Source organism: Onthophagus taurus, chromosome 1 (genome assembly GCF_036711975.1).
Source record: "Onthophagus taurus isolate NC chromosome 1, IU_Otau_3.0, whole genome shotgun sequence".
Classification (NCBI taxonomy): Eukaryota; Metazoa; Arthropoda; class Insecta; order Coleoptera; family Scarabaeidae; genus Onthophagus; species Onthophagus taurus.
Genome location: NC_091966.1, coordinates 24714993 through 24739917, shown reverse-complemented (window position 1 = coordinate 24739917; position 24925 = coordinate 24714993). Strand labels below are relative to the sequence as shown.

General features: G+C 30.5%; 1 protein-coding gene across 1 annotated transcript in view; it reads right to left on the bottom strand.

Annotated features, from left to right (window-relative positions):
* LOC111415452 (low-density lipoprotein receptor-related protein megalin) overlaps positions 1-24925 on the bottom strand; it is a 340990-nt gene that overhangs the window by 315423 nt on the left and 642 nt on the right. The window lies entirely within an intron of this gene.

Genomic DNA, 24925 nt, shown 5'->3' with positions numbered 1-24925 from the left:
ATTGGTTTGATGGTTTCTCATCTCTCCTCTGTTGATATTACCGGTAGATGTTCTCAGCTACTACGAATTTTCTCAGTTTTCAATATTTAGCAACAAATTGATTCTGGTGCTGCACCATGCACTTCTTCCCTTTTCGTATTAACTATTTTCTCTTTATCTTCAAACTGAAAAGAACTTTTCGCCCTCACTTTATGTCTTCGATAATAAAAATTTTTTGTTTATCTCTTTCTAGCAACTATTGGCTACTTATTACGGTTTGATAATTTTAGATAGTTTTGATTAAAGTATTCGTACTTTATCCCTAAACCCTTTGTCAAAAAAATTGACTCACCTTTATTGATATCAAAATAGTCTTAGTGGAAGTTTTAAGCCGACAGTTTCTGAATTGACTAGAAATCACTATTCTTTATGATGGTAACTCCTTATTCTTCCTTTTAGTACCCTATAAAGTTAATTTATTTTTCCCTAAAGATTCTTTGATACTGGATTTATTAGGTATACTACATAAATACTATTTGAAACTACTTCCACCACACAGGAAGTGTACTTCTAACTTTTTAAATACAATCAGAAAATGATATAGATCCCATAAAAGTAGTAATTAGTAGATCTCTTTTCCTACTTCTTTTGTCAACTCATCAAATCTTTAAGTTCTAACGAGAAACTGCATCCAAAACTACATCTCGGGATACATCGTATATATTCCTTCAAGCATTCTTTTTTGATTTTTTTACCATAATCTTGAAATTATGTTCGATCGGACTCGCGCAAATGTTGGAAAATTAAACCACAATTTGAGGAGGTCTCGAGATAATGTGAAAATTGGCATTTTATAGGGACATATTAAATTAAGATGTTTACATCGTTAATGAAGTGGAAGTAGTGGAGGAAGAAGAATAATGAAATAAAAAGAAGCTTAAAACCGTTGTGACGAGCAGCATAAGAGATGCATATAAATGAAATATGCTATAGTTATATATTTGCGGCTTAAGAGATGAGGTTGCTTATTTTCTGTAATATTATAAAAAGTGGAATTGTGAAAATCTATAAATGAAATCAATTTAGTTGTTTCTCACACAAAAAATGTTCTAAACAAGAATTTGTCACGTATTTTAACTGGTTTAAGCTTATTTAAATTAAGAAACCACAGAGAGATTAACATAATTAATACTATACTTTTCTACGGATTTTGTAACAAATTTCTACAGTCAGAATCTAAGGCTATCTTCACAGCCTCACTTTTCAAGTTTTTTTTTCTATTTAACGGTAAATTATATCCTTTTTTTCTTAGATATTTAGCAAACTAACCATGAAGTAATAATTTAACAACGATATTTGAAAGGTTTACAAGTCATAGAAATTGTAAACGACAAGGATATCAATTCAAACAACTACCTTAAAGATTATAATAAATAGCATCGTGGTCTTTACAGCCGTTTTCCCGGACCTTGCAAGTACGTGCAGAACGAACGGTTCCCCATTTGTTTTCATTATTTTGTTTCCTGGACGTCGTCGCCGGTATTGACCGCTATTCTACGTACTTTGTAGACATACGAGAAAGAGAACCGTCGCGATTGAGTAATGGATCTTCGAAGGTAGCCCGAAGGATTGATTGCCGGTGAAGCGACGAGGTCGTGAGAGGAATTAACGATGTAGTCGTCGCGTACAAAATTACTTTTTAAGTGAGAATGTAAACGCACCAACAAACTGTTTGAGCTTCAGGTGTCCATTTTATAAGGATCGTTTCGTTTAATTAACACATCCGAACGGGTTTTAATGTTGTTGATGACGTCGCGTGGTGTGAATGAAGAATAATATTTGATTAATTTGTTAGGTCGAACTATTTTTGTGGTAACGTTTAAACCATCTCAAATCAACCTAAATCCTTCACTATTCATTTCAACTAGCTTGATTCCTCATTTTATTGGCACAATAATTCATGTACCATATCGTACTTAACCTTCTCTTATATGAAGGAAAAAATTCTTTCGATGTAGCGCGAAGAAGGAAAGACCACAAAACCACAGACCATTTAGAAGCATTTAACAAACATTCTAGCAACAACAGCCGGTACAGTCACCACACTACCTCCGTTGCAGCAGCCACCATAAGTAAGTACCACTGTTGTATCTACTGCAAAAGTTGAGCATCGACTTTTCACAGTAAAGCATAAACTACAGGAAAATTAGATCTTGAAATACAAAGCGGATGAAAAGGAGACTTCTCTTCGTTCAGTTCACAGTTCGACACAATGGAAATTATTTTTGCAGGAAAGTGTACTGAGGCGAAGCCCTATTATGGAATGAGGATCCGCGTCGGAGAATATACCAACAGCCTCTCTCGCGAACTACACAACACGTACCACTTTTCAGTCTAGGGTCGTTAACAAGAACACCACTTGTCTTATACCGACTAAAGGAACGTGCTTTTGACGTCGAAGTCAACGTTAAAAGTGGCTTAGTCCTGGAAACATAGTTTTAGTTGTTTTCGTTTTTAGGTCAAATGTTGATTTTTCTGTATTATTTCAGATACTTGATGAAAGCAACGGTTCAGAATATTATTGATTTAGCAGTACTCTAATTACAGATCTCTTTTTAACTTTTACACAGTATACCATTTTTTAATTTACACATTCCATTTTAAGATATTGGTTTTGGTTTAATCAATATTTTAAAAGAGACATAAAATTATTAACGTCATTTAAATTATTAATATTATGAAATGTATTAACGCATAAAGCCAGTTTTTAATACGAACATGTTGTATTGGCTTTGTACCGAAACTGTGGTCGTTTCGCTTATTTCGATTCATTTTTCGATTATTTTATAAAATTGAATTTAATTTATATTTGGATAATACTACAGAATAATTAAAGTTCATTTTTAATCATTAAGTCCTTTTGATTGTAAATTGACATTTTTTATTAATATTATTTTTTATATTACCTAGCTTATTTTTCTAGTATATATCATAAATAATTGATATCGAGCTATAAATAATGTGTAAACCATAATTAGAGTCAGAATCAATATTGAGCGATAAAATTGATATTATCATTATTTAACCAGTGGTGATTAATAATGGTATCATATCCCCGAGAAATACGTCACGGGTATTCACTATACTGAGTTTACTATGATAAAATAAGCCATTATTTGTACGTTTTATTCAGGTCATACAGTTTATGTAAAAGCACGTCATTTAACCCCATACAATTTTGAAACGAAGTAGTTAGATAAACAGTAGAGAACAAGAAATACAACACTATGTAGCCGAGCGACGGCGGTCTATGTAATTTTCATACTACTTAAAAACAAAAGCAATAAGATATATTCTACTTTAAGAAGATAGAAATTAAAAATTAATTTTCTAAAAACATACTTTCATTTAATAAAACTACAATATTGTTTATCTGCAAATGAGTTTGATTTTAGAATCCTTGAAAAAGCTTTTACTGTGAATAAATCCCATTATTTTTCTTAATCCTACCCTGATCGGACAAAGGACAGTTTCGTATTTCCTTTTGTGTGGCCATATCGCTTCTATTCCGATTCTTTATCGAACGAAAAATAGAAGTGTGCTGGAAAATTTCTAATTTAGTGTCTTGTAAATGCCCTAACTAAAAATCGTGAGTAGCTTAAATCATTGTCTATAAATTTTACAAAAAAGCCTGCCCGACCTTGATCATCTTTCTCTGACATTTGTTTTCTAATGGGCGAAATCCTATTCAAATCAAAGCGTTTAGGACTGTAAAATAAATTACACAGAAGGTGTACTTAGTGATGGAAATTACCAGTAATTTTTTCAAGTAGATTCTGCTCTCCAGCAAGACTTAATCGGATAATTAATACTCAAGCATTCAGCTAAAGTGCCTCTAATATTTATCCAAAATATAATATCGGTAATTAAACAAATAAAGAAACAAAATACCGCCTAAATAGCGTGCTGGAATGTAACCTCACGGTATGGTACATCGTACCATGTACATATGAAAAAGCACAAAATTTGTATTTGGGAGCTATCAGAATCAAAAAAAAACGTCAAGGAACATCCACGTTTGAAGTGTACATTTTACTGTATTGCGAAAAAGCAAAACAGGAAAGAGGACCATCTGGAGTCAGCATACTATTGCACGAAAAATATAGGCAGAATGTCGAAGTCATTGAATAATAAATCAAAGTATAACATGTCTAATTAGTACATATGCGCTTGATATATTCAAAACCATAAATCCAGGAACCAGAAAACTATTTTCTAGAATTATAAATCACATTGACAAGTTAAACAATAACCATAAAATCATAAACGTTTGGGGACCAAAATGTTCCAATAGGGAACGACATAATTTCTAATATAAAATAAAAATATAACAAACCAATCAACAATAACGGCGAACTTTTAATCGATTTTTGCGGCAGGGATGCTTTGAGAATAAACAACTTCTCCCCCACATACGCAGCAGCACAAATACGCATTCTGGAGTAACAGTTGACAATTATCTGTTCTCTAAAACTATATGAGAGCAGGTTAGCACATAAACTACAAAATACTAACATAATAGACGACGAATGAGTAGAAAGCTGTTGAAATGCCACAAACCATATGAAACCACGGTTCTGTGATGAAGAGAACACCAACAAAAGACCAACACATCAAGCCCATTAAAAGAAATATGCGGAGCATAGAAGGAAATAAGGGAAATTGTTAGAAACAGCAAAAAACCAGTAAACGAACTCTTCCACCGGACACATAGGAGTTATTTCCAACAGTTATATAGTACTGAAAAAATAATTAAAATAGAAGAATATGAAACAACAGAGAAAACAACAATCAGTCTAAAGCTGGAAGAACAACTGCGGAAATTAAAAAATAGAAAAGCAGCGGGAGTGTACAATGAGCTTTTAAAATATGGGCGACAAGAACTAAATGGAAAATTGTTGATTTTATTCAATCCTCTCTTAAGCTTGTCACAAACACCTGTTCATTGGCACAGAAGGATTACAACACCTACTATCAAAAAGGGGTAAAATACCTGTCGAGAAAACTATAGAGAAATAACGTCTAGAAGAGATATTTTGAGATTACTAATTGAGAAAAGAACACTAGTAACACGACAAAGATTAAAACAGGCGGGCACACATCTATTAACATCAACACTAGGCAGAATTAGACAAGGGGAATTAAAGACAAAATTATACAGCAGGTGTCGCCGTTGAGTTTAGACAATAGAATGAGTAAGGATAAATTCAATATAATTATGTTACGCAGACGTTGAAGCAATCATAACAGAAACGAAAGATCATCTGCAGAGAGAGCTCTTTAAATTCAATCGCGTAAGCCAAAACATGAACATAACAATATCCATCGACAAAGCAAAAGTCATGTCATTCGTCAAAGAACTAATTACATGCAAATTTGTGATAGGAGATAAACCCGTCGAATAAGTCAGTCATTTAAAGTATCTTGGACTTAAGAAACCAGATTAATAAATCAATACCAGCGAATGGATAGCAAGATAAGAATTTATAAAACTTATATAAGCCCTGTCATGAAATATGTAATAGAGTCACGCAAAGATAAGAACAAAACTAAGGCTACGCTAAAGGTAGCCAAAATTAAAACGAGACGAACTATCTTGGGTAAGACTAGAAGAGATTGGATTAGAAATATAGACTTCAGGGAACGATGAGGATGAAAGAAAGCAAATTACCACGAGGAAGGTCACAAAAAAGGTGGAAAAAGAGCTGGAGGTCCACATCACAAGACAAATTTCAACTACAAATTCAAAACAGACCAACAGGTATAAAACAAGTAGAGGAAGCTTTAGAATAGTGATTGAGAATGTTAACCCTCATACACAGTTGATAATGTTAAATAAGTTATAGAAAATCGTAGTCATAAATGTAATTTAAGAAATTATACCAAATTATATCAATTAATAAAACCAATGTACCACATCAACAATTTTTTAGGGTCAAACGATAAGATGTTATCATAATAAAGCACCAAATTCGATTATCATACAGAAAAACATGAAGTGTTTCACATCAGTGTATAAACACCGATGTACAGTGTAAATACCACTACTAAAGGGAATCCCAATTATAGAATCATCAAAAAGTCAATTAACTCATAAAACACGAAGTAGACATAGCAGAAAAATGTCGACAAAGTGGTTAATTTGCTTCAGCTATAAGTAACCACAATTCTACGAATCAATGAAACCATACAAGGACATCCAATTAAAGCATAAGTTAAAGTACACCTGTTGATTTATCAAGTAATACCTTAGACGATGTTCGAAATTATTGTGCGTTTAACTTACTATGGGGAAACTATAAATGTGTTGTTAATAGAATGATGACGTAAATTTATTAATACTATTCTAAAGAAAATACTAAATATGTATCATTTCTTGATTGCTGTTGTAATATTGTAATGAGGATGTCGTTAAAATATACTTAAGGGGTTTACAAGAAACACAAAATATATAAGATGAATTTTGTAGTCACGCTGATAAATTAAAAATATCGATAACGAATTTTTTGTGTAAATTGGTTTACTAAGTTTCGTAATTATTAACTTTAATGCACTTTCTAATTTGTTTCAATTTATTCTTATTTTAGACGGAAAAAACGTAGATTTAGATTGCAACAATATATCACCGCGATAGTAATTTTTTTACCAATTATGTTTAGAAATTGCAAAAGATATGAGAAAACAAACCGTGCTTTCACGGTAATTACACAATTTTAAGAAATGTCAAACTTTCCGTACACTTTCACAATAGTTATTTCAATACTACTTCCCTATTTCTGATACATATCTCTTATTGTTAAATAGATAAGTTATACAGGAATAAGGATTATTTCGGAGATATCATATTTTAAATATGTAAATCAAAAAATTATGCCTCAACTTAAATTAAATACGTAAAATAGATACAATTAATACGCTACATTAATACGTAGCCATTTCACGGATAATTATATGCGAACGAATAGTTAATTATCACGTGCACACAACAGAGTTTGGTACCATGAGCGAGCTGGCACCAATCAGTCATTTCACATGCACGTTTTTTTTGTTGTTGTTATACGGTTGTTTTCAACTTGAACATTGCACCTACATAATTGACAAAGATCGTCAAATTTATAGTGGGGAATTTTTTAAACCGCATGATTTGTCTTCGTAACAAATGTCTTCGAGATGTTTCTGGAATTGGATTGACGTAACATATTGTTTTGAGATGATAATTTATGGAGTAAACAACCTTGATTTTTTAAGCTAATATAATTAAAAACATATATAAATAATTGGATATTCCTAAATTACCTAGTAGATAATAAATGTAAAAAAAAGCGATCAGTAGAATGAATTTATTCCGTTTGAGAATTTAAACCAATATTTTTAAAACATTTTTATTTAAATATCTTAGAGTTTGAAAAGAAGAAACAAAACTGTCCTACGAATTCCAAAGAAATTTTGGAGCTAGTCTTAACGTTTTTTGCCCAAAAACGCATTTAGTTAAACTTAATGATATAAGAGGATTTTAGAAAAGCCTTGGAGCCTATGAGATTAGTGATTTTAAGCAATTTTGGCTACATTGTTGAGAGATCAGCAAATGATGCCTTTTACATAGACCTTACTCATTGACGCTACAGCTCTTGTGGAGCCTAAATTTCCCTCACCACTCCTCTCCAATGTTCCCTGCAGAATGCTCGACGCCCCCATCTCTAATACCTAGCTTCTTCAAGTCAGCCTCCACATCGTTCAGCCATCATCCTCTCCATATGGCCAAACCATCTAAGTTTAGCCATAAATTGGTCTGAGAATTTTTGTCTCCCGCAGGTCCAGGCGGCGCTCGTCCTTTATAATTAGTACCTATATTTCGTAGGCGTACATAATCACTGAACGCAAGTCGTGATCTGAACAGGTGCTGAAGGCTAAAGTATGCTCTGATTCCAGCTTTGATTCTTTCCTCGAACTCCTACCCATTCTTATGGAGTTAACATGGAGACCAGCCGACCTCGACACTCGTTCCATCTCCCATAGGCATGTGCCTAGTTCCATTTTTCGTCTGCATAATAAGTCCACATCGTCAGCGTATGCCAGGCATTGCGTTGTTTGGTATAATAATGTTTTTCCTTGTCTGTATTCCAATAGTCGTCATGACCCTTTCTATAGTCAGGTTGAACAACGTACAGGACAAGGTATCCAATTGTATGAGGAAGCGGCTCACCACAAGCCCTCTCGAGACGCTTCCGGCCACCCGTTGGAAAATATACCTCAGGTATATATCGTGCTCATAAGGTTTCTCAAGTAAATATGTGGTCGATTCTACATAAAACAGTGCACTGTTAAAGTTTAAATATTTTTTTCGAAATCTGTTGAAATATACGAATTGCAAGTAAACTTAGAATTTTAATTTTTTTACAAAGAAAGCCTCTACTCGACAGATATAACATTGTAACATTGCCACATATACAAATACTGGTTTGTTGTTTTACAAGGAATATCTGTCTAATTTAACTAACTCTTTAACTTCGTTTTCATTTGTTAATATATCCGTTTTATATATTGATATTTTTATAATTTCAATCCGAATTGTTAATTATTAGATTTCTCTGATTTTTGTCAATTTTGTTTGTAAATATTAAAAATTCTCTCAGGTTTAACTTTAAATAGAAAAGTCAATTTAAATAAAAACAAATTTTCCCTCTTTCTTGCTTTTTTTATTTATGCTATTTTTAAAAAAAGCAAGAAAGAGGGAAAATTTGTTTTTATTTAAATTGACTTAAACAAAGCTTGCTAATAAATAATTTAATTAATTAAATAGAAAAGTTTATTATAAGTTTATCGAGTCTTAATTAGAGTTCTAAAGTAGATTTTACATAATAAATTATTATTATATTATGTACCAAATTTATGTTATTTCGTTATGATCCGTAACCTGTGTTTTATAGCACTAAACTATGGGTGCAATCTCACGCAGCAATCACTTCTCTTTTATCAATCACGAATAGCCAAATTTTCGAAACAGGCGGAATTCCTATTAATCGTTGAATTAATCAAATTCCAAAGATAGGTTTTTTTTTTAACTTTGCGAATCAATGTTAGTAGATCATGTGAATATACGTATATGTATGTGGCAGGTGCGTTATAGATATTTTTATATTAGAGGTATTTTAGAATGTAAGACATATTATTATTTTTTCCAACAAAACGTTTTAATGAAACAAAATTGATTTTTTTTAAAAACACATATCACATCATAACCGAAGCTTTTAATTTTATCTCATTCAATATTACAAACAAATCCGAATATAATAAATCAAAGGCTTAATTTCATTCTTTATAAAATGAAATGCATCATAGCAATTCTTTTGTAGCTAATTCCGCTCAAACAAAAGTTCACGTACATTTAGAGTTGCAATCTCACTCCCACAAGAAGCCCTTGTCACTAATCATCATTCAGCTTCATTTGAGTACCTACTCACATTAATCAACACGTTTCACATTGTTCCATATCACACAAATATGTCTTGTAGATCACGTAATTGAAGAGTATTTCAATATAGTTATTAAACACTAAAATAGCTCAATAAGAGTTTACCATTTTGTGCGAGACAGAATTGATGAAACAATTTTAACAATTTTTAAGAAGTTTTTCAACTATTTCTATTACATTTTAACATAACCCGAAATGTATCATTTACGTTAATAATTTACGTTCACCAGAGCAACGAAAGTTTTATTGAAAAGCCACAAATGTAAAGTCCTATTTACAGCGGATATATTAAATGCGAGTATGTCGTTTCATATGGCAAGCCCATACAAACCGGATACACAGTACTTGCATATACGTATACAGTGTACGTCAAATGTAATCAACATTCATCTTTTCTCTTTGAACATTTGATCCCTGTAACTTTTTAAAAATTGAGCAAAAAATCAGAGCGAATTAAACCTTATTTGAAATATATATGATGCAAAATTACTGGATACCTCCAGACACACAAATGCAGATAGTAAGTGAAATGATTAATTTTCTTATAATGGATTCGACTGTTGTTGCATCAACGTGTAATCTAAAACTGAGTAACCACAAGGTCGGCGACATAGGCCGCATTACTTTCATCCACAAGCGCGGCAAATCAGCGAGGCGTAGAGCGTTTTTCTAAATTCATTATAATTGCCTACAATTATAACTTAAATTTCGCGGGTTGGATGAACTGGAAGTAGTAGTTAGTTCTGGGAGTGATTGCAAAATCACATATTTCTCTGCACATTCTAAGGATTGAGTTGTTGAAATAAATGTTTCCCATTCCATCCTCTTAGGGTCGTGGGGTTAGTTTTAATAGCGAACTCACTATGTTAAGGTAGCATCTTAAATATCAGGTAGCATCAGCCTTTTGGGATGTTAATCCCGAGTTTATGATTTCATATTAAGTCGTTCCTCCCGTTTATGGTAAATATGTGCTAATTACTACTGCTTTTATGATTAGCATTTTCATGCTCTGAATATATAGGCGATTCGAGTTGTACAATGTTACTATATTGCTATTCACTTCGCGCAATTACAGTGATTAGCACAATTACGCACTATCGATATATTTTTAAAATCTATCATTTAGCTACGGGTGTGAAGACAAGTCTAAAGGATAGTTTATGATACTTCTAATTTGATTTGAAGTAGACAATATCACAAACATTACAAATAGAGTTAGAGGCCATTAACAGATTTTTCACACTTAACATCGCAACTAACATCATCAACATCAATATAAACATAATACAATAATGTAAAATTGTGAAATCTGTATCAGCTGGTATATTGAATTTTCATGTTAATAAACATCTACTAGACTCTCATATGAGAATACCACATGTTACCATAAATAAACAAAAAGTATAAAAAGATAAGGTGAATTACAATTCTAATATGATGGTGGTAGCTCTTAACCTAACATTGATCTTATTTGTGACTCATAAAAGCCACACTTTTTAACAGACTTTATTTAATAATAACCTAATTTTATTTCAAAAATTTACCAACTCATAATAACGAGTGCAGAAGGACTCAAATGAACTTGGGAATATTAAGAAGCAAAAAACTATGGAATTAAAAAGGAGAAAGTGCGTAACAGGTACAGAAATACGCAGTTCATACATTTGGAGTTTATATTGAAATTAAAAATATTGTGGTGATAAAAATAGAAAACATCCATTTGTTATTATTCTTAAGAGAATATATATACAGGGTGAGTTATTAGTATAGAAAAAAATGTTTTATACAAAAGCTGTTTGACCACCACTTTCTATTAAGCAAAATAATTTTAGCTTATACAGAGTGTTCCATTTAGGCGTAATGGAAAGTATGTAGATTTCTTTAAATAGAACATCTGTATATTTTATCATATTATGAATAGAATTAAATTTGTTTATACAACCGTATATGTTACTAACTCATAGCGTTCATAGTTCCTGAGATATTCAATTACTTTTCCAACATGTGTCCATTGCAGGATCTTATTAAAAACGACATATTTTCCAATTTTGCCTTGAAAGTATGTCAGATAATAGTCAAAGCCAGTAAGCCACGCTATACAGCGTGTTCGTAAAGCTTACTTGCTTTTGATGTTTTTCAAAAGGGCTTTTTCATAAGTTTTTTAAATGGAACATCCTGTATATTGTATGCTGGTTGAATTGCCCATCAAGTTAATTTTAATGATATCTAACTTCATATATCTAACTTTAGTAGTTTTCCTGATATTTAGAATTTAAAGAATAATGTGTTATAAAATATGCGTTATTGTACTTAATATTATATTGTCTACTTTTGTTCTTCCTTTTATTATTTGATTAATGTTTTATAATGTAAGGTGTTTAGGTTATATACCAAATTTTAATGCGACTTGGTACTTTATGAGATTTAAAAGATGTAAGTAAAAAATATGCAATTTTTCCGCCATATAATTTACAACTTTAGAGAAAATAAGATGCACATGTTAAGAGATACCTCAAGATCTTTTATACACTGCATTAATGCTTGTAGAAAATGGGCGGCATTTTGAACAACTTCTAAATATTAATTAAATTAATACCTACTTGTTGAGCAACGTTTAGTAATTATTTATAGTTTGTCGCTGCATTTTTTTTTAAAGTTTTTTTTAATTGTATATTAATATAATGTTACTGATTTACAAATGACAGACAAACAAAAAAGATAAATCAAAAAAAAAAGGTGACAAAAAGGACAGAACATATCACATTCTGTCACTTTTTTAAGTACAATAATGACCTTTTATTACACATTTTTCTTTAAATTCTAAATATCAGAAAAACTATTAAAGTTAGACATATGACATACTTATCATTAACTAAAGGAAACTTGATGAGCAATTCAACTAGCACACAATATAGTCAAAAGTAACTTAACTTTATAAACAGCCTGTATAGTGTATCTAATGTTTGAGTACTATCATCTACCTACTGGCTTTGACTGTTGTCTGACGTAGTTTCAAGGCAAAATCGGAAAAAATGTCGTTTTTACATAGTTTTTAAAAAGATCCTGTAATAGGCACATTTTAGAAAAACAATTGAACATCTCAGAAACTATGAACACTGTGAAATAGTAACATATATGGTTGTATAAACAAATTTAGTTGTATTCATAATATGATAAAATATACAGGGAGTTCCATTTAAACAAATTTACGTACTTTCCGTTACGCTTAAATGGAACATTCTGTATAAGTGAAAATAATTGTACGTAATAGAAAGTGATGAATCAGACAACTTTTGTATAAAATATTTTTTTGTGTTTCAAACGGTTTAGCAACTATCGACCGCCGGGATACTAATAATTCACCAAGAACCGCAGTTCACTCTGTAAGATTACTTTGTGGAAGAATTGAAAAGCACATTTCTTATTTTGTCATAATAAGTACGAGATAGAACAAGAAGAGCATCTTCAAGCAAGCCTCGTGATTTGAGTAGATAAATGTTGATGTAAGCAGATAGATGCTTTTTAGATGATGGAAGTTTGAAAATCGAACAGTTCAACAATGACTGGGGAAGTCGTTCTTAAGAAACTGTTCTTTGAGACGGTGGAAGGTTTATTATGGAAAGTTGGGTCAACCAGATAATACCACTTATTATTTTTCTTATATTATTAAAGCGATCTGGCGGGATTACATATTTTCCTAAGATGTTTGTACATGTAGCCAAAATAAGATTTGACGGTAGTAAAAGGGTTGCAATGAAAAGTAAGTGACAAGTCTCCTCTACTATACAATATTCCAACCAAGCCAGAAAAAAGGACCACATCGAAAGATATTATTACTAGGGCGTACCTGAAAACTTTGACTTTTTCAGAAAGTTTTAAAAGAATTTTTGACTCCATATATTATGTAGTCTTGGCAGGCAGAATTTAGAACATGCCAACCAAGAATTTTGGTAAATAATCAAGCCGATATTAAACAAATAAACTGTTTTTTATGGAACACAATTGTCTTTGTTGCAACATGCTGCATATACAATTATCTTAAACCAAGCTGTTGACAAATATCTTTATTGACAAATATACTTGGCAATGGATGCTATATTCTAATTCCGGAAATGATTAGAGTTAAATGAATATCTCTTGAAAGTCAGGTTGTAGTCAGATCTTCAATGTCTTCATTCAATCTTCAATGATTATAGTTTTGTGACAATTGTTTGAATATTTAAAATATAATAATAATTATGTATCACCTACGTCAATATATATTTCAATAATGTACTATTCATTCCTTTAACTTCATTTACATTTTCCCCTCGTTTTACCATAAGGAGGATATTGTGATAATTTAGGATGAAAGATCACACAAACGTATGTACTGTACTAACACTAAGGAAGATTTCTGGTTCATTTTGTGTTATACCTTATACGTTCGAAATAAAAACTGCTACAAATAAATGTGTAAATAAATTTTCAAATACGAACACAACGATATTTCAGTCATTATTTGCCTGCAACCCGAGAAAACTGTAAACCACCACCGGTCAATTGCGTTATATGGTAACGGAACCTCAATTTTCGATTATCGGAGGACGACCGCAAAAAGCACGACTCCACAATATTCCGGCCGAATCTGCTGTATGGAGCAATCGGCCTAAATAAATTTATTTAATTTAAATTTATCAAAAACTATGATACCCTAACTGTTCTAATGAGCGCTCAGCTTAAGCCCATGAGCGGCCCAAAGATTTAAATGACTCATTAACATCTCTAATAACACATTAGGATTTTGGAATAAATGACTATTATAATTAAACAAAGTCCATCATAGTTAAACCAGAATATCAGAAATACCAAAGAAGTAAACAAAGACTTTGAAACAGAATAATAACCACATTTTAAAAGGTTTTTCGAGGTTTAATTATATTAGTGGTTATAAATTTCACAAGATGGCGTTTTTAAAGAATTTTAACCACATTCGGCTAGTAGCTACAATGCAACATATGGAAGTGCCAACTCGACATACCATTATGTGTTATATGCTTCATTATCTTTATGCACATTCTAAGGATTGAGTTGTTGAAATAAACGTTTTCCATTCCATCGCACTATCAAATAGAAATATTTTTAAGTTTATTTCTAATTTTTACAATCGCTTCGCCTCTAGAGCATGGAATAACCTAAAGTAACAGCAGATATTTTTAAAAATTTAGCGAATTTTAAAAAGACTGGGTTTTGAGGTTTTATTTTATGTTTTATTCCGGTGTAATTTAAATAGATACTTTATAACTATAGAAACTCTATAACAAATTTGCTCCGTCTGATGAAAGATAAGTTAAATAACATTTCATAGAATTAAATTTATTCGTCTTTATAAACTTTTAATATAGATGTTTAGTATATTTTTTAAAACAAATTTTAAATGTCTTAGATAAATAAAACAGTTTCAAGGAGGATTCAACGAAGCTTGAACAACGTTAATTCCAGAAGGAACAAGCACCAAGAAACAGAGTTTACCATTCGAAGTACTACCCCCATATAATCCCTTAACAAAACTCCCGCATCCCCCACACTTGATTGTATTTGCCTTTAAATATTTGAACATGGAGAAACAGCTTCGGTTTGGTGGATATTTATCTTGTAAGATATCTCGGTGTATTACCATAAGAAACGTGTTTAAGAAAAAAAACCCACAATTTTTTAAGAAAATACTTCTTTAGTCGCCTTGAACCTCAATAACGTATCAAATCAATTAATAAAAATTAAATCGTAAAGTAGTAAACTCTATAGGAAATATATAAAATACAAAAGCAGTGGTCTAAAAACCATTATTAAACGTGAACCGAACTTTTTAAAATAAAAATTTGAAAAGAACCGGACATGTTTTCTACCTGCTACCTTCGCTACGGATACCATCTTAAAGAAATAAAAGGAATTCAAAGGATAATGTGTAAGGTTTTACAATTTTACAACCTTCGTTTTTGAGACGTCAGCAATCTTGAAAGTTCTTGGTGTACTCAATATGCAAGTCGTGTTCCAAACTAAACCGTTATTTTGTATTCGAATAAATCGGTGACGTTAAACTCGTCGTTAGTTGAATTTATTTAAAAGGTTATTACCCTTTAAAAGACGGTGTGATTTATTAAATACAACAAATCTATGAATGGAACTTTCTTTTCTTTACACGTAACATTAAAAATAAAATGTATAGGAAAGTGTATTACGGTAGGATGAGTAAAAAAATTTAATATTAAAATGGCTGAATAAAAAATTAAAACCTTGAAGAACTTTACTTTCTAAAAAACGTTAGTTTTCTTTCTTTATAATTTGAATTCACAACTATAAAAAAAATGAAGAGTGTAAATAATAATTACTTTTAAAAATACGTTATCAAAATAATGAACTATGATTATTGATCGAAAATTAATGCATATCAATTAATAATGTATCCAATTTCACTGACAATACATAATAAAACATACATAATAAAAATTGCTGTTGTTTCAATTTCAAGTTAGCAACAAATCAAATTACATGTAATTGTATTCACGCACAGAACTATCGATAATTATGTTTTTATCAAAAAGTTTTATTGCTTAAATTTAAAAGATTTGAACATTGCAAAGAAAATAGATAAAAAATACAACCGATCAAAAGGAAATTATAAAATCTGATCAACTAATTTTAAAACGTTAAAACAATACAACTAATCAATAAATAATTAAGGATGTTCAGATACTAAATTTGAATTTAATTGATCATTAAATTTAAATTAAAAACAATAATAATTTCTTATTATAGATAATAGAAGCAAATTATAGAAAAGTAAACCAAAGCAATTACAGATATAGACCAAAACCAATTAAAAACTGCGTTTTTTTTTTGTAATAAGTAACGTAAAAAATGGTAAATTAAGCCGTCAGATGTCACGGTTGGTTAAGAAGACGTTAAGATAACTTTAAGATGAGTATCACGGGTGTGTCAGCGGACATCCTCTCTGAAAGATAAACTTGTTATGTCTTGTGTTCGTATTATTAAAATCATTGTTGCAAAAAAATATCTGCAACCGTTTCTATTAAGAGGATGTATTTTATAAAAAAGGTGTTATTTTAAAAATAAATACGTTTTGTGAAAACATAAATATATGTGTGTTATTTCGTTTCAATAATAATGTATTGTTTAAAAGCAGAACCCACATTGTTGTTAAATGTGATAACAATTCGCAGTAAAATAATCATGTTCTTCCTCGCACTGAGTATACAATCAATGGTATTGACCTTGATTATTCAGTGAGTTATTATCGCTTATCCAACAGACTATAACATGATATGATTGCACATAAATATATGTATGCGATTGATATTAATCGAATTACTTAATTCTTATATCAATGTTATATTAATGTTATTGATATCAAAGATAGTTTTATTATTAATGACGGAAACAAATAATTTTTAATTAATGATAAAATCAATATTAATATGTAAAATAAGTATTTATTTTAATTAAAATGTAATAAAGAATTATGGTAAATTTATAATATTTTAAAGAAATGAATTATTGAAATAAAATTAATGAGTTTCACCGAAATTAATATAGGAAAGTATTTATAATTATACATAAAATTTAAAAATAAATTCAAAAAAATTTCGCAAATGAAAGCTTATTAAATTGCAAAAATATCACTACAAATTCTTCGAAATCTACGAATATCTATAACATTCCAAGAAAATTGATATTAAATTAGCTTTATAAAATTACAAAGAAATTCCCGAAATAATCGAAATTTCTGGAATTTTAAGAAATCTAATAAGAGTGAATATTTTGGCAAAAACAAGAAAACTGATACAAAGTTTATCAAATCTATGAAAATCTAAACATATTTGTGAAATTACAAGTTGGTCAATAATTTTCTAGTCATAATTCATAAAATTGGTACAACATAATATATGATTTTTGATGAATACTTAATAAATAGTAAATTAAATGGTTCCACAAATGGAGAGTCACCCCCAATCCGGACAAATTCCAACTATTGATTCCACACTCCAGAATCACCAATCAATCCCCTCACATCACGACAGGCACATCAACTACAAAACCTACAAAGTTGGTAAAATATTTGGGCATAACCTTGGACAACAAATTAAAATTCAAAGCTCACTACAAAAAAATACAAACTGAGGTAACAAGACGAGCAAAACATTTTAGGTCATTGACTTACAAAGATATCTCGGTAAAATCAGCGACACAGATTTACAAAAGTATTTGCAGACCACTCCTCGACTACGGACATCTCACGACTATATGTTCTCCGAAGTCAACAAAAGAAATAATCAGTAAAGCAGAAAGAAAGTGCTTAAGAATTCTGACAAAAATTAGACACCCGAGCAATCCACTGCACAACATAAATAATGAAGATTTATACGCTAAAACAAAAGTAAAACCAATTTCAGAAAGGCATAAACTTCTGAAAGAAAAATTTTCAAAAAATGCCAAGTTAGACACCCTGGATATGATGTGCAAGACCCGAACAAACGAAGGAAGACCAAAATCATTGTACGAACACCTCAACATAAATGCACAAATATAAAAAAAATAAAAAAAAAAAAAAATAAAAATATAAATGTATTGTAATTCTATGAATATTGTAAGCGGAAAGACCCGAAAAGGGTCGATAGCTTAATAAAGATATTTTCTCTCTTCTCTCTCTAGTAAATTAAATAAACATGTAAATAGTACCCGTTTACTAGATTTTAGATGGATTACTACTATAAAACAAAAACAATGCTAGATAAAACTGTTTTAAATACCTTTATTATTTAGTCCTCTAGTGCGGTAAAGCTAGATGATTAAGGTTTAAGAGTTACCGCGTTTAACGTGATTTAATTTCGTTTGAAATGGAAAAAACACACTTTTAGTTACTAAACCGTTGAATACTAAGAAAAAGTACTGGTGACGTGAAAATTTATTCTAGTTTGACAAGTGGTATGTTATAGATGCCCATGAGGCAGTTCAAACCGGAAATGTAAAGAAATTCATCGATCAAAAATTAGAAAGAAGAAGACAACAGCAAGTATAGAATACTTTAGATCCTTCAAACGATAATATATAAACTAAAAAATCCGTATAATGAAGACACAAGCCTAATAAATACATTTTCGCACAATTGACTGCAAGAAGAAATGGTAGGAGATGACAATTACTTGGAGGATTTGAATCAAGCATCCACTATCAACATATTCAAAAAATTTACTTAAGTTTAAAGCAACAAGATGAAACTGAAATAATAAGAAGGATGTTGTATACAGAGAATGAACCACAATACATAATTTAATGCAACTTATGTCCTTATGCCTCTGTTTTGATATCTAAGTTTTGAAAAATATTAAAAGATACAGTGAAGACTACCTTAAATACCTTAAATTCTGAGGTTTTGTAAAACATAATTAGAAAATTAGTATTACAAGACGATTAAAGACGCTATATTCACAAAAGATGGCAAAACAGAAATAGCTTTTATAAATGCAAAACAACAAATCATCAAATAACAGAAATATAAAGCCGACAAAGGTATACAACAAGGATTTGATTTATCGTTGCATGAAACAGGAGGAGCTATGTACTTCTATACATACATTGTTCTGTCGCTGTGATAACTGGTTGAAAATATCATGAAAAATGGAAATCTATGCTGAGACTAGATAGCTAATGGTAAATGATAGAAAAGAAATGGAAGACGGTGAAATCAAAATTGACAACAAAATGTGAACAAGCCGGCTGAAGAAACATTCTACTTAGAAGAAGTATCAGACCCATCCAAGAACGAAAATCCTAGAGCCAGTGCACCAAATTTAGTCGACCATATCGCGATTATATATTTTTGTTCATCCCGAAAAAAGCCGTCTTAGCCTGAAGTTTTGTTTACTGACGAATTTTTGGATGTGATGGCCGGACAAAAAATTGTTAGAAACCGTGAAGTACGGTCGATGCAATGTTATTTGGATAGCTTTAACAGCATTCGATTGTGGAAAGCTGGTAATCATCGATGGAATTACGGACTGATTTGTATAAGTATATTAGAACAAACTTTGAAGCCCCCAGTAGAAAGATGATTACAAGTTATCCAAGTCCCAGGACAACTCAATATAACTCCTCAAAGTTCAGGTTTAAATCGTATTGAACATATTTGGGAGTTTCTGGAGCGTAGGATTGCTGTGTAGGATAACTACTGCCAAAGTGCTAAAATCTGCGTTAATAAAATCAAGACACAAAATAACCTAACGAGAAAATAAACTTACTTGGATCAATATCAATCCAATACTAAAAGTTGCGAAACCTGTCGTTACTTAGACTAATATAGTAAATTGACTTAGGTTTTGTTTAGTGCCCCCAAAACTTCATAATTTAATGCTGCATATGTACCATATATTGTTGTTTATCACTATATGTATGTATTTCGGCTGTGAAGTTTCACAAAATATGAAAATATCTTACATTTAATGACAGAAGAGCATACATTTTCGAAGACCAACCAGACCATGACCCATTGCATTGTTCGTCCAGACAGATATTATTAATAGTTCCAGGACTAATAAATCATGTCATTACTTTGATAATTTCTACACTTCGTTACTGCTCATGGCTTATATAACAGCTCGAACACTTGAAATCAATAGAGTCCTACGCAGATTAGAAACTTGCAATCGATCATAAGATGAAAAGGAACAGAATATTGAGGCTCAATGTATGGTGTTAAAATTTTGACCATTCGATTGAATTTTGTGAATATCTGTTAACTCATTCGACAATTGTTAATGGAGAAAATAAGCGCTAGTAGATCTAAACAAGAGTCACAGTCTTTCATCACTTTGTACTAGACCAATTTCAGGAATAAGAGAAGAATATCGTATTTTAACGATCAAACTTTTTTACACACTTACAATAACCTTTGATTTCACATCGGATTTTCTTCCTTTTACGGTCATTTTTTGACAGCATATAAAGCAGTGACTGGTTTATATCTAATTGGATTCTCCCTTTCTCCTGGTGTAACAAGCTGAGGAAGATAAAGATCCGTAAGCAGAAGCAAGTTTATACTAGGACGTCGTAGACTTGCTAAATAATCGTAAGGCTTGTTCTGTTTGATGATTTGGTCTAAAATTGATATTTCGTACTTTATTTTTAGCACCGTCCGATCTATATATGATGAAGGAATTACATAAAGCTTAGTTTGGAAGATGAAAAAACACTTTTATTTATACATTCTACCACGTTTTATTCCAATTGAACAGCTTCTAAGATGTTCGTAAACTAAATCAACACCATCTTGGTGTTTTTATAATCATTAACTACTTTCAAATTAGACTTCTTTTTACTTTTCTTCTATTTTCTTTTGCAATTATATCTTTAGTGTGGACTGAAGAAAGCAAGTAAATATCTTTTTATCGTGACATTGAATAATAATGACTCTTGAACATAACCAGTCCTCTTCTCGCATAATTGACATAGTTGACTTTATTCTACTTTCCCTCGACAATGGTATTTAAAGTGTACAAAGAAGAAAATTCGTTGATAAGATAGTCAACTTCATCATTATACATGAAATGCAGATATCTTTTTATAAGTTGAAACCTATCATAAGTCATAACCTAACTTCTGTATAGGTACAACAGCTAAGATCTTGTAGCCTAGAACACATCATGTATATAAGGGATTAACCTGCTTTTTGAATTTCAAAAATTAGCTCAAAAATCTAATTTTCGTGTATGAAATTTCAAGATTATTTGTTGTGCTTATTTGTTGTTGGTCAAAATGAAAGACAGTTTCAATGTACTTTAACTGGTTGCAAAATTTTATTTTTTCGTCTGACTAGTTTCGGCTTATAGGTATCTTCAGAGACTTCGTTAAAAATGTGAAGTTACATCCATCTTATCAAAAAATAATTGTAGGATTGACAGATTATGTTGTAGAACATTTCTTAATTCCGAAAAATACCATAGAATTAGTTAAACTTTTAAAATTAAAGCCGAGCACGTTACAGTTTAAAAATGGTTGAACTACGTCGTTGTTACTAAAATTTTACAACCAGTTAAATTTGTCGCTCAATTTTAGAAGTTTAAAAGTTTGTTTCTGTTTTAATTGTTTAATCATAAGATTTGTAATCTGAGGGATATGATTATCTTTTATTCAAAAATCGACGTAAGTAAAAACTCAATAATTTTCTTTAAGATTGACATAACCTATAATTTACTTTTACACATTGTTTTAAATTTCAAACTTAATTTTAATTTTAATTTGTTATCTTGTATTCATGTACAGGAATTTTCCTGAGGATGAGGACTGGATCCTCGAAACATGTAGAATTTAAATAAATATAACATTGAAAAGTATAGAAAAGAATTTTCCATCTAAACCAACACAATGTTAAGAAAAACCAAAAACAATTATTAAGAAGCACAAAAGCACTACCTAAAATCTAGGTTAACATGGTTGTGGCACTTAAATAAACAGTGAGTAATACAGTTGAGTGATATATTAGGTTTTCAGGGCTACTAAAAACCTGCTGTTTAAGCTAGCAAGTTAGACAGTACTTGCATTATTTTAACATGATTATATCGAAGGGTATATGTATGTAGAGAAACTATCATAATTAAATATGAGTAAAGCTTATTGTGAGTTTGATATGATATCTTCAATGATTCGCATTGATCAGAAGAATTTAGTTAATATGACTACCGCTGTTATTATTCAAGTACAAAGTTGTAGCACAAAGTGATGAAAGGCTGTGACTCTTGTTTAGATCCACTAGCGCTTATTTTCTCCATCAATAATTGTCGAATGAGTTAACAGATATTCACAAAATTATAAACGTACTTAATACAGCTATTTTCCTCCATATAAATTCATGCAGAACATCATCAAAATATCGTAAAAACTATTGACTAGTACGAATAATAACATTTATAGTGAAATATGAAAAATAAAAATAATTTTTACTTTTAAACATTAATTAATAATAACGGACAGCATCAAATGCTAAAAGGGCACATTTTTTATACGGTGAATAATAACTCTAAATAAATATTTAAAATGGTGGTTAATTAGAAATAATTAAAATACTTCTTGTACTTGCTGTTTAAATATTTATTGAAACCGGTTTCGAAGTATTACTTCATCATCAGTCAAAACCTTAATTAAACGAAAAGAAACAAACCAAAATCAAGATCATCGTAATTAAACAAATTTTCTTTTAACTCACGTCAAGTCCTTAAAAAATGTCACAGAACAACACACCTGTTGAAAATAAACATTCAACCAACAAAACCTCACCAAGAAACTATCGAAACAAAATCTTATAGTTAACACGTTACAATTTGTCATGAGATAAAATGAAATCTAACACTTACTTAACAAAATTCGACCAATACCGGTCATGCGACTAAAGTAAATTTATCGAAGTTACAAGAAAAAGAAGAAAAGCAGACGTTCAAGAGAGATAAAACTATGTTATGTTACATTTAAATTGCTCACAAAACAAAATGAAAATTTGTAAAAATTTCTTAATAAAAATAAAAAATTAGCTATTAAAACATTTTTAGGTATATATTTGTAAAGAGGGGTGTAGAAAATTTCGACTTGTTCATTAAGAAGATCAATGTAATTGTTTTTATTATGTTTATCAATCTCAAAAGATCCTAATAAATCAAGTTTAAACCCTTTATCACACCTATGCAATAGTTTCACCCCATCGAAATCCATACTATGTCCAGTCGCTTTGATGTGTTTGAAAATATTAGAATTGGGTTTATTTTTATGTGCGTGTAAACGTATATCAAGTCTTCGCCCAGTCTGTCCGATATATACACTATTGCAATCATTGCAGTTGATCTTATAAACACCATTATCATGAGAAGTTTCTTTATTATCATTAAGATGGTGATTGGATAGCAAATTAACTATAGAATTCCTATTACTATATGCTAAAGTCACATTATATTTAGAAAATATATTTTGGGCCTTTTGAGTCAAACTATTATAAGAAACATGCTTATATATATTGTCTTTTTTAAATTTTGTACTTATATAGAGGATCCTTTGTTTGTTGTATCTTGGTCAAAAGCTTATTAAGTGTTTTGTATGTGTATTTATTTTGTTTACCTAGATTAAAAATATAGTTAAATTCTTTGATTCTATTTTCATGTGATAAAGGTAATCTAGTACTCTATTAAAAAAGAAACGAAAACTTGCCATTTTTTGGGAAAATGGGTGTGCTGAATCAAAGGGAATAATAGTTGAAATTGTGGTTTGTTTTATATAAATGTCATAGGTTATTGTATCTTTTACATTGATCAGTTTCAGATCTAGAAAAGTAATTTCCTTATTATTCTCGAGCTCCAGAGTAAACTTTAATTTATCTTGTATGTTGTTGATATATGTATGGTACTAAACGTAGCTGTTTAAACGAGTCGCAAAATGCGATAACGCCCATTTGCGATCAGTTCTTTTCATATTTTGTATTACCAAATTTTGTGGCACAATTTTATCATCTAAAAGTTTAAGGTTTAATTGAAATCCATGTAAATTAAGAGAGTTTAATTAGGAATAGAGATTTCTATAAACTTAAAATGGATTTATTATTGCCGAAATACGCAGAAAAGTAAAATAAACGTTAAAACGTTAATATGATTTTTGACAAATTAAACGAGTTACAAGCTCAATCTTAAAATCACCATTTTCCGTGGTTTTTACAAATAAGGTTGTCTAATTTAGCCAAGTTTGTATTTTTTATCGTTTCTAAGTAATACATAATGGGGCGATTATTTGACACACTCTGTATACCAATTACATATTTGCATGAATTCTTAATAAAAGTAATCTCTACCTTTAATTAATTAACTGTATTCATAAAAAGCTACATTTTATTGAAATACATGAAGAAATAAACGATAGAGAAAAACGACAATAACTATAAATCTAATTTATTGTTATTTAAAAGGTACTTGACTTTTAAGTGACCTACTTTTAACAAAAAAAATATAATGATTATAACAACTCATTACACGTAAAATAACGTAGTTAATAAAAATTCTTTTAATTTTTCGTCAAAATAAACCTACTTTTAAAAACGCCTATTAAAACACAGGTAATAACATAAAAGAAAAGAAGTATTTTGTTCTTTGTTTCAAAGAAACGTTCTAAAAAAAGTAAAACTAGGCGTAGTTTACAGTTATCTAGAAAGTAACCGGAGTAAATAGAGAAACCAAGAGAGCTTTAATTACTCTTATAACCACCGGAAAAAGTATTTCGAATTTTTGTGCGTGGTGAAATCATAAAGTTTTTTTAAGGACGCCGAAAACGTATTCTCCAGCAACCTCTTTTACTTGTCCTCCTCCTCTCGCCGGTGAAACACAATAGAAA